At 44.2% G+C, this 9,359-nt stretch overlaps 1 pseudogene; it reads right to left on the bottom strand.

Annotated features, from left to right (window-relative positions):
- Positions 1 to 4: 4 nt before the first annotated feature.
- Positions 5 to 3,909, bottom strand: LOC105711977 (uncharacterized; annotated as a pseudogene).
- Positions 3,910 to 9,359: the final 5,450 nt, after the last annotated feature.

The following is a 9,359-nucleotide window of genomic DNA, read 5'->3' as shown; positions in this document are numbered from 1 at the left end:
GGCCTTAGTGTCGAGGTGACTCCCAGCATGAGGAGGGCTGAGGCATCCTGAATTTTGAGAGGTCGAGGTTTAGGCCTAAGGAGGTGTACGTGGTGTAGTCATGATGCTGGAGGTTCTTGTAGGTAGTGTTGTCAAATGGCTGAGTAGGCGCTGGGGCCGGCTCCTGTGTGCAGTCTTGATCGTCCATCCCCTGGCGTGGCCATGTCTTTCATGGCCTTGCCCTTGACCTCATGCTGCAGTGCTGCTGCCTTTTTATGGTAACCATGGTTCTTCTCAACAGGAACAGTCTCCAAATTGCTTGGGGGAATCTGATCTTTGATGATTGCCTCTCTAGCCTTCAGGTGCCCTTCTCTTCCCTGCATCCCTCAGGCTTCCTTTCCAGGTAGGGGAGGGACTGCCTTGTACTGGGGCTCTGTCACCAGTGTTTCCAGATGACCCTCTGCAGCCCCAGAAGGAATGGCTTGCAGCTGCCCCCCTGCTCTGGCCTCTTCTGCCAGCACAGTAGGTGCTGGGCTGCCCTTCAGTGGCACAGATGACCCTGATTTTGTGTGGACAGGTAAGGGTCCTTTAACTTCAAATGGCTTTTGGCTTTATCTATTTCATTTAATCTAAATGTTTTCTGCAATTGTTTTTCCTTTAAACTTTTCTTCAAAAACTCTTCATCTACCTGAGATCTGGGCATTGTGGTTTTTTCTCTTGCATCTTCCCTGCCTTCTGATGGCTTAGCTGGGAGCCCTTTCTTCTTTGGCTGGCGGGGCTTCTCTGGATAGGTGATGTCCACATGTGGCTTCTGCAGCGAGGTTTTCTCTTTTGCTGATACTGTAATTTGGGGGGCTCTGTTTTCAAAGGAATGAGAGGCCTCTGGTTTTCAAAACCCCCATCTGCCTTTGCTCACCACTTGAGGAGTGATGAGGATGAAGATGAGACGTCACTTTCCAACCTACCAGACGAACTTCTGAACCAGAGCCCTGTTTTCTGAATGGAGGCGGAACTTTCTGTGGAAACTCTACCAAAGGCTTTCTGGACAAAAATTTCAGAACCCCTCCATCTGTGAACAGCACGCTGCCATCAGGGCTGGGGCTAGCTACTATCCTGCCCTTATTCAGAGCTGGCAGGTGAGAACCGGGTGAAGATAGGTTTTTAGACAATTCAGCTGCTGTCCAGGTGGCTAGGAGCTTGCCCCTCTGCTTTGGTTCCACATTTTTTGGTGTACTTTGCTTCTTGGGATTCTGTGGCTAACCCTTTTCAGATCTTCCCTGATTCGGCAGACAAAGAAACCGTAGAAGCAAGTCCTTGAAACACATGGGCTTCCTGGAGGATGGTCTTCAGCACCCCGGCTCATCCTTGCTGCAGCAAAAGTGGGGCCGCTGTGGCGGTGACAGCAGGTGCTGTAGTCAGGGCCGCGGCAGCTGTGCCTTTTTTTTTTTTTTTTTTCAAAACAAGTCTTTTAATTGTTCAAAATAGCACAAAATGACATCGCGCTATGGTAATATTGACTCAAGGGGGTTACTCTACAATAGTGAATGGTGTACTCTCCTCAGAAACAAATCAATAGGTGCATGAGAGACGGGATGGGGTAAAATAACAGGACCAGGTGAGTGGGCTCCAAGGTGACTAAAGGTGACATTTTCCACAGTGAAATATACTATAATACAACAAACCAGAGGCCCTGGAGGACACAGGCTGCTGCATCTTCAGGCAAAGGTTGGTGGGGAAGGGCTGGAAAGATTGGCTGCTCGCTTCAAATCCTTGTGACTCACTGGCAAACCTTGCTCCTCGATGGAAGCTTGAGGAGGGGGCTAAAAAACTGTAAGCAGATACCCCAGCCCCGGAGCCTGGCCTGGCCTGGGTTCCATGCTGCACATTCACGCAGCTGCTATGTTGCTGCTGCTACTGGTGGCCAGATCTGTTGCCCTAGCCTCTCTTGTGGGTGACGCTACACAGCTGCCCCCCCAGGCTGCCTCCAAGGATGCCTGGTTCCCCTCCATTCTCAACCCTTTCCATGACAATTTGGGGGATGCGGCACAGCAGCTGCAGAAAGCAGGAGCTCCATGTGGGAGGTGGTGCCGGTGGTGCTGAGGGAGGGGGTGTGGGGAGGGCTGGGAACCCAGGACAAGGAAGCCCCAGCCCTCCCTCCAGCTTCCCCAGGCTTAACCCTATGGGTGCAGAGTGATCGCCCATGAGGAGTAAGCTGTCCTTCCTTTGTTCCAGCAGCCTGAGGACAGGAAAAGGGGCAGAGGGCAGGGGCCAGCCACAGGAAGTTGGGTGCCTCTTGGCACAAGCTATTACAGTGCCACACTGACAGTCCTTAACCCTACCTAAATGAAAAGCCCTTTTCTTTGGAGGAAAGTAAGTTCAAATGGTAGGGGTTTCAAAGACCTCAATTACAACTTTTAAATCAAACACTATTCAATTTTAATTAGAAAAACTAGTAGGGCATGATGTTTTTCTTATAGTAGATAGTGCCCCTATACAACTGCTGGGATGGGATTTTCTGGAGACCTGTAATATCCACATCCCATTTTCAGAGAAAGGAGAAATGATTCTCAATTAGGCAGACACAGAAGACTTACAAAAGCCCACATGTAATATTATACTTGCTAAAGTTAATCAAGAATTTGAAAGTGGTAATTAGAGCCTTTCTTATCCAGATTCTTCATGGGCAAGTTCTTCTACAGATATCAAAAGAATTATGTCATCAATTCCTCTAGAAATAACCATAGATACATGTAAACCTCTGCCAAACATTAAGCAATATTCCCTTAGTTATAAGCTTTATTAGGAGTCAAACCAATCATTCAAGAATATTTAGATAAAGGACTCATAATACCCTGCGTCAGCCCTTGCAATACACCAATCCTCTAACCTAAAAAGCCAAATAGAAAAGGGTGGCGATTCATTCAGGACCTATGATGATATCATCAGGTCTTTCAGAGCTTCTTCTGTGTCTGCAGTATCTCAAAGTAATCAGTTCTAAATAGTCTTTATGCAAAAGAGGCATATTTTGGTTTCCTACTGTCATATTTTGGGGTGGTATGTCCTGAACCCCATTCATTGTTACAGAAAAACTGAATGATTCAACCATTCCTCAGTCTTTCTTTCCCTCTTGTTTCATTTTGTGCAACTGTAACAGAACACCTGAGACTAGGTAGTTTATAATGAGCAGAAGTGTATGGGCTCACAGTTCTGGAGGGTGAGAAGGCCAAGATGGAGGGGACAGCATCTTGTGAGGGCCTTCTTGCTGCTTCATCTCATGGTGAAAAGCAAAAGAGCAAGAGAGAGAGAACAAGGCAGGGCTGAATCCATCCTTTTATAAGGAATCCAATCTTATGATAATAGTTTTAATCTATTCATGAAGGCAGTGCTCCCATGACCCAAACACCTCTCATTAGGCCCCATCTCCCAAGACTACTGCATTAGAGATCAAGTTTTCAATACATGAGCCTGGGGAGACACATTCAAGCCATAGCATTCCACTTCTGTTCTCCTAAATGTATGTTCTTCTAACATGCAAAATATATCCACTCCATCCCAATAACCTCAAAATTCTTAACTTCCAGCACCAACTCATAAGGCCAAAGTGTGCAGTCTCATCTAGATATGGATGGGATTCAAGACATGATTAATTCTGAGGCAAATTCTCCCCCAGCCATAGTCTGTGAAATCAAACAGGTTATCTACTTCCAAAATACACTGGTGGTACAGGCATATGGTAGACATTATGATCCCTAAAGGGAGAAATTGGCAGAAAGAAAGGGGTAACTGGTCTCAAGCAAGTCTAAAACCTAACAAGGTAAACAACATTGAACCTTAAGCCTCCAGAATAATCTTCCTTGACTCCATGTCCCATCTCTTAGACATACCATGGTAGGGTTGGGACTCCAAGGCCTCAGGCAGCTCTTCCTTCATGGCTTTGCTGGGCTCAGTCCATGCAGCAGCTCTCACAGATTGGTGTCATATGCCTGAGCTCTCCCAGGCTGGAGTGGTACACTGGTAGCTCTATAATTCTTGGTCTCATAGACAACTCTGCCCCCATGACTCCTCTAGTCATTGTTCTAATGGGGATTCTCTATGATGGCTCCACATCTGCAACAAGTCTCTGCATGGGCTGTCAGGGTGTCTGCAATCTAGGTGGAGACAGCCATGCCTCCACAGTTCATGTACTCTGCATGCCTGCAGAATTAGTACCATGTGGGGCTGCCAAGTCTTGTGCCCTCCAGAGTTGTGCCCTGAGCTGCGTCCAGGACCACTTGAATCACAGCTGGGGTGGCTGAGGAGCAATATATTGGAAGGGGAGGAGAGTCCCTAGGTGGCTGCAGACAGCAAGCCCATGTTGAAACCATTCTGCCCTCCTAGATCTCCAGGAGGGGAGGCCTCAAAGATACATACCCTGCTCTTTTGTTCCATGGCCTCAATGAGATAATGATAATTTGTATATTTCTCCTGCATTTAATTGTTCTCACCATTCAGTTCTAAGCTGAGAATGCCCAATTTCTATTTGTAGACATGAACATTCCTTTAAGATGCACATTCCTGGAGGGATCCCAAGATGGCTGAATAACAGGCAGCTCCAGAAAGCAGATCCCAATGAGAGAGACACAGAAACTGAGTGGTCTCCAGAATTCCAAATGAGGTACTAGGTTCATTTTGTGGGTCTGGTTGGACAGTGGGTATAAACCAAATAGGGCAAGTTGAGGCAAGGCGAGGCACAACCCCCCCAGGAGGTGTGTGCAACTGACCAGAGGACCAGGGAATCTCCCCCTCTGGGACTTTGGTTCTGATACAGAGCTCCACCCAAGCCCTCTACAACCCACAGAACAGGAGATCTTTGTCGGGCTGAAAAGCCTCAGCAAGCTGCCTGAACAGGGCAGAACAGCAACTTTGGCCGATGCTGGGGCATAGATCTGGGTGGAAGCACTGGCTGACACAAAAGCCAGAAAGCCCACTGGACAGATCTACCCCCTCCAAGAGGGAAGGGGAAAGGAAAACAGGGAAACAGCCCATATGGGAGGACGGGTCCCCTCCACCCTTGACAAAGCCCAGCAGACTGAATGAGACGCCAGAGTTTCACACCTAGAGAACGACCAGGAATGATCCAGCTTGGTGGGGGGAAGGGCAGCCACCATTGCAGAAGCCAGCCTAACTTTCCTGAGTAAATAAAAGACGCAGCAGCTCCACTGAACCCATAGCAGCCCAGTAGCGCCTCTACATGCAGACAAAGGAAAGGCTGCCTCTCCAACAGCTACATGAGATCAAAACTATATAAATCCAAAGAGACGGGAAAAAAACAGTGTAAGAAGAATGAAACTATCAAAAACCAGAACACCTTGCCCCCACCACAAGATCACAACTCTTCACCAGCAAGGGAACAAAGCTGGATGGAGAATGAATTTGACGAATTGACAGAAGCAGGCTTCAGAGGGTGGGTAATAACAAACTTCTCTGAGTTAAAGGAACATGTTATAACCCAATACAAAGAAACTAAAAACCTTGAGAAAAGGTTAGATGAAATGCCAACTAAAATAATGAGCTGAGAAGAAGAAAAACGATTTGTTGGAGCTGAAAAACACAGCACAAGAACTTTGTGAAGCATAAATAAGTTTCAATAGCCGAATAGATCAAGCAGAAGAAAGGATATTAGAGATTGAAGATCAACTTAATGAAACAAAATGAGAAGGTAGGAAAAGAGAAAAAAGAGTGAAAAGAAATGAACAAAGCCTTCAAGAAATATGGGATTATGTGAAAAGACCTAATCTTCGCTTGATCGGTGTACCGGAAGATGACAGGGAGAATGAATCCACACTGGAAACCACTCTTCAGGATATTCTCCACGAGAACCTCCACAACCTTGCAAGGCAGGCCAACATTCAAATACAGGAAATACAGAGAACACCACAATGATACTCCTCTAGAAGAGCAACCCCAAGGCATATAATCGTCAGATTCACCAGGGTTGAAACGAAGTAAAAAATACTAAGGACAGCCAGAGAGACAGGTCAGGACACTCACAAAGAGAAGCCCATCAGACTCACAGCAGATCTCTCAGCAGAAACCCTACAAGCCAGAAGACAGTGGGGGCCAATATTCAACATCTTTAAAGAAAAGAACTTTCAACCCAGAATTTCACATCCAGCCAAACTAAGCTTCATAAGTGATAGAAAAATCAAATCCTTTACTGACAAGCAATTGTTGAGAGATTTTGTCACTACCAGACCTGCCCTACAAGAGCTCCTGAAGGAAGCACTAAACACAGAAAGGAAAAATCAGTACCAGTCACTGCAAAAAAGAACCAAATGGTAAAGACCAACAATTCAATGAAGAAATTATGCCAACCAAAGGGCAAAACAACCAAGTAGTAATAAAATGGCAGGATCAAATTCACACATAACAATATTAACATTACATGTAAATGGACTAAATACCCCAATCAAAAGACACAGACTAGCAAATTGGATAAAAAGCCAAGAACTGTCAGTGTGCTGTATTCAGAAGACCCATCTCACATGCAAAGACACACGTGGACTCAAAATAAAGGGATGGAGGAAGATTAACCGAGAGCAAAAGGAAGTGGCAATCCTAGTCTCTGATAAAATGGACTTTAAACTAACAACGATCAAAAGAGACAAAGAAAGGCATTACATAATGGTAAAAGGATCCATACAACATGAAGAACTAACTATCCTAAATATATATGCACCCAATACAGGAGCACCCAGATACAAAAAGCAAGTCCTTAATGACCTACAAAGAGACTTAGACTCCCGTACAGTAATAGTGGGAGACTTTAACACTCCACTGTCAATACTGGACAGATCAACGAGACAGAAAATCAACAAAGATATACAGGACTTGAATGCAGATCTGGACCAAGCGAACTTGATTGACATTTACAGAACTCTCAACCCCAAATCCACAGAATATATATTCTTCTCACCACCACATCACACTTACTCTAAAATCGACCACATAATTGGAAGTAAATCACTCCTCAGCAAATGCAAAAGAATGGAAATAATAACAAACAGTCTATCAGACCACAGTGCAATCAAATTAGAACTCAGGATTAAGAATCAAACATAAAACTGCACAACTTCATGGAAACTGAACAACTGGCTCCTGAATGTTGACTGGATAAACAATGAAATGAAGGCAGAAATAAAGATGTTCTTTGAAACCAACAAGAACATACCAGAAGAAATAACATACCAGAATCTCTGGGACACATTTAAGGCAGTGTCTAGAGGGAAATTCATAGCAATAAATGCCCACATGAGGAGTGAGGAAAGGTCTAAAATTGACACCCTATCATCAAACTTGAAAGAGTTAGAGGAGCAAAATCAAAAAACTCAAATGCTAGCAGAAGACAGGAAATAACTAAGATCAGAGCAGAACTGAAGGAGATAGAGACACAAAAAACCCTTCAAAAAATCAACAAATCCAGGAGCTGTTTTGAAAAGATCAACCAAATAGGTCGACCACTAGCCAGACTAATAGAAAAGAGAAGAATCAAATAGATGCAATAAAAAACGATAAAGAGGACATCACCACTGATTCCTCAGAAATACAAACTACCATCAGAGATTACTACAAACAACTCTATGCACACAAACCAGTAAATGAGGAAGAAATTATAAATTCCTGGACACTAGCACCCTTCCAAGTCTAAACCAGGAAGAAGCTGAAGCCCTGAATGGACCAATAACAAGGGCTGAAGTTGAGGCAGCAATTAATAGTTTACCAACTAAAAAAAGCCCATGTCCAGATGAGTTTACAGCCAAATTCTACCAGATGTACAAAGAGGAGCTGGTATCATTCCTTCTGAAACTATTCCAAACAATACAAAAAGAGGGAATCCTTCCCAAATCAATTTATGAGACCAACATCATCCTGATACCAAAACCCAGCAGAGATTCAACAAGAAAAGAAAACTTCAGGCAAATCTCCATGATGAACATAGATGTAAAAATCTTCAATAAAATACTGGCAAACAGAATGCAACAGCAAATCAAAAAGCTTATTCATCATGATCAAGTAGGTTTCATCCTGGGGATGCAAGGCTGGTTCAACATATGCAAGTCCATAAATGTAATCCACCACATAAACAGAACCAAAGACAAAAACCACATGATTATCTCAATACATGCAGAGAAGGCCTTTGACAAAATTCAACAGTCCTTTATGCTAAAAACCCTCAATAAACTAGGTATCGATGAAACATACCAAAAATAATAAAGGCTATTTATGACAAACCCACAGCCAATATCATACTGAATGGGCAAAAACTGGAAGCATTCCCTTTGAAATCTGGCACAAGACAAGGATGCCCTCTTTCACTACTCCTATTCAATATAGTATTGGAAGTTCTAGCCAGAGCAATCAGGCAAGAAAAAGAAATAAAGGGTATTCACTTAGCAAAAGAGGAAGCCAAATTGCCTCTATCTGCAGATGACATGATTGTATATTTAGAAGACCCCATCACCTCAGCCCAAACTCTCCTTAAGCTGATAAGCAACTTCTGCAAAGTCTTAGGATACAAAATCAATGTGCAGAAATCACAAGGATTCCTATACACCAATAACAGACTTAAAGAGGGCCAAATCAAGAATTAACTGCCACTCACAATTGCTACAAAAAGAATAAAATACCTAGGAATACAACTAACAAAGGAGATAAAGGACCTCTTCAAGGAGAACTACAAACCACTGCTCAATGAAATAAGAGAGGACACAAACAGATGAAAAATCATTCCATGCTCATGGTTGGGAACAATCAACATTGTGAAAATGGCCATATTGCCCAAAGTAATTTATAGATTCAGTGGTATCCCCATCAAGCTTCCAATGACCTTCTTCACAGAACTAGAAAAAACCACCTTAGACTTCACACAGAACCAAAAGAGAGCCCACATAGCCAAGACAACCCTAAGCAAAAAGAACAAAGCTGGAGGCATCATGCTGCCTGACTTCAAACTATACTACAAGGCCACTGTAAGGCCGGCTGCCTCACCAGGAGTTAAATAGACACACTTATCTCTCCCCGTGCTGGCCTCTCTATGCTGGCTCCCCACACCCACTCCTATCTGGTCTCTCTATGCAGGCTCCACACACCCACTCCTGCATTCCTCACTCGACCCCTTCAAAATTTAAAAAGCCTGCCAAAGATTTGTCCAACAGCAGCTTAACATTGACCTCCCCAGCCGGTCAGCCCACCAGTAGTCCTGCCTGGCAACCAATGGCAGCTCGCCTCCTCAGCACCTTGACTTCCCCTCACCAATGAAACTGTCTGCTCTTTGTTTCCCTAGTGATCAATCAAACCCCCTCACCAATGAAACTCACCAATGAAACTGTCTGCTCTTTGTT

The sequence above is a fragment of the Aotus nancymaae genome, unplaced genomic scaffold (assembly GCF_030222135.1).
Source record: "Aotus nancymaae isolate 86718 unplaced genomic scaffold, 86718_ANA_hifiasm-v0.15.2.pri h1tg000016l, whole genome shotgun sequence".
Classification (NCBI taxonomy): domain Eukaryota; kingdom Metazoa; phylum Chordata; class Mammalia; order Primates; family Aotidae; genus Aotus; species Aotus nancymaae.
Note: the sequence above shows the minus strand (reverse complement) of the source record. Positions and strands in the feature narration are given on the sequence as shown.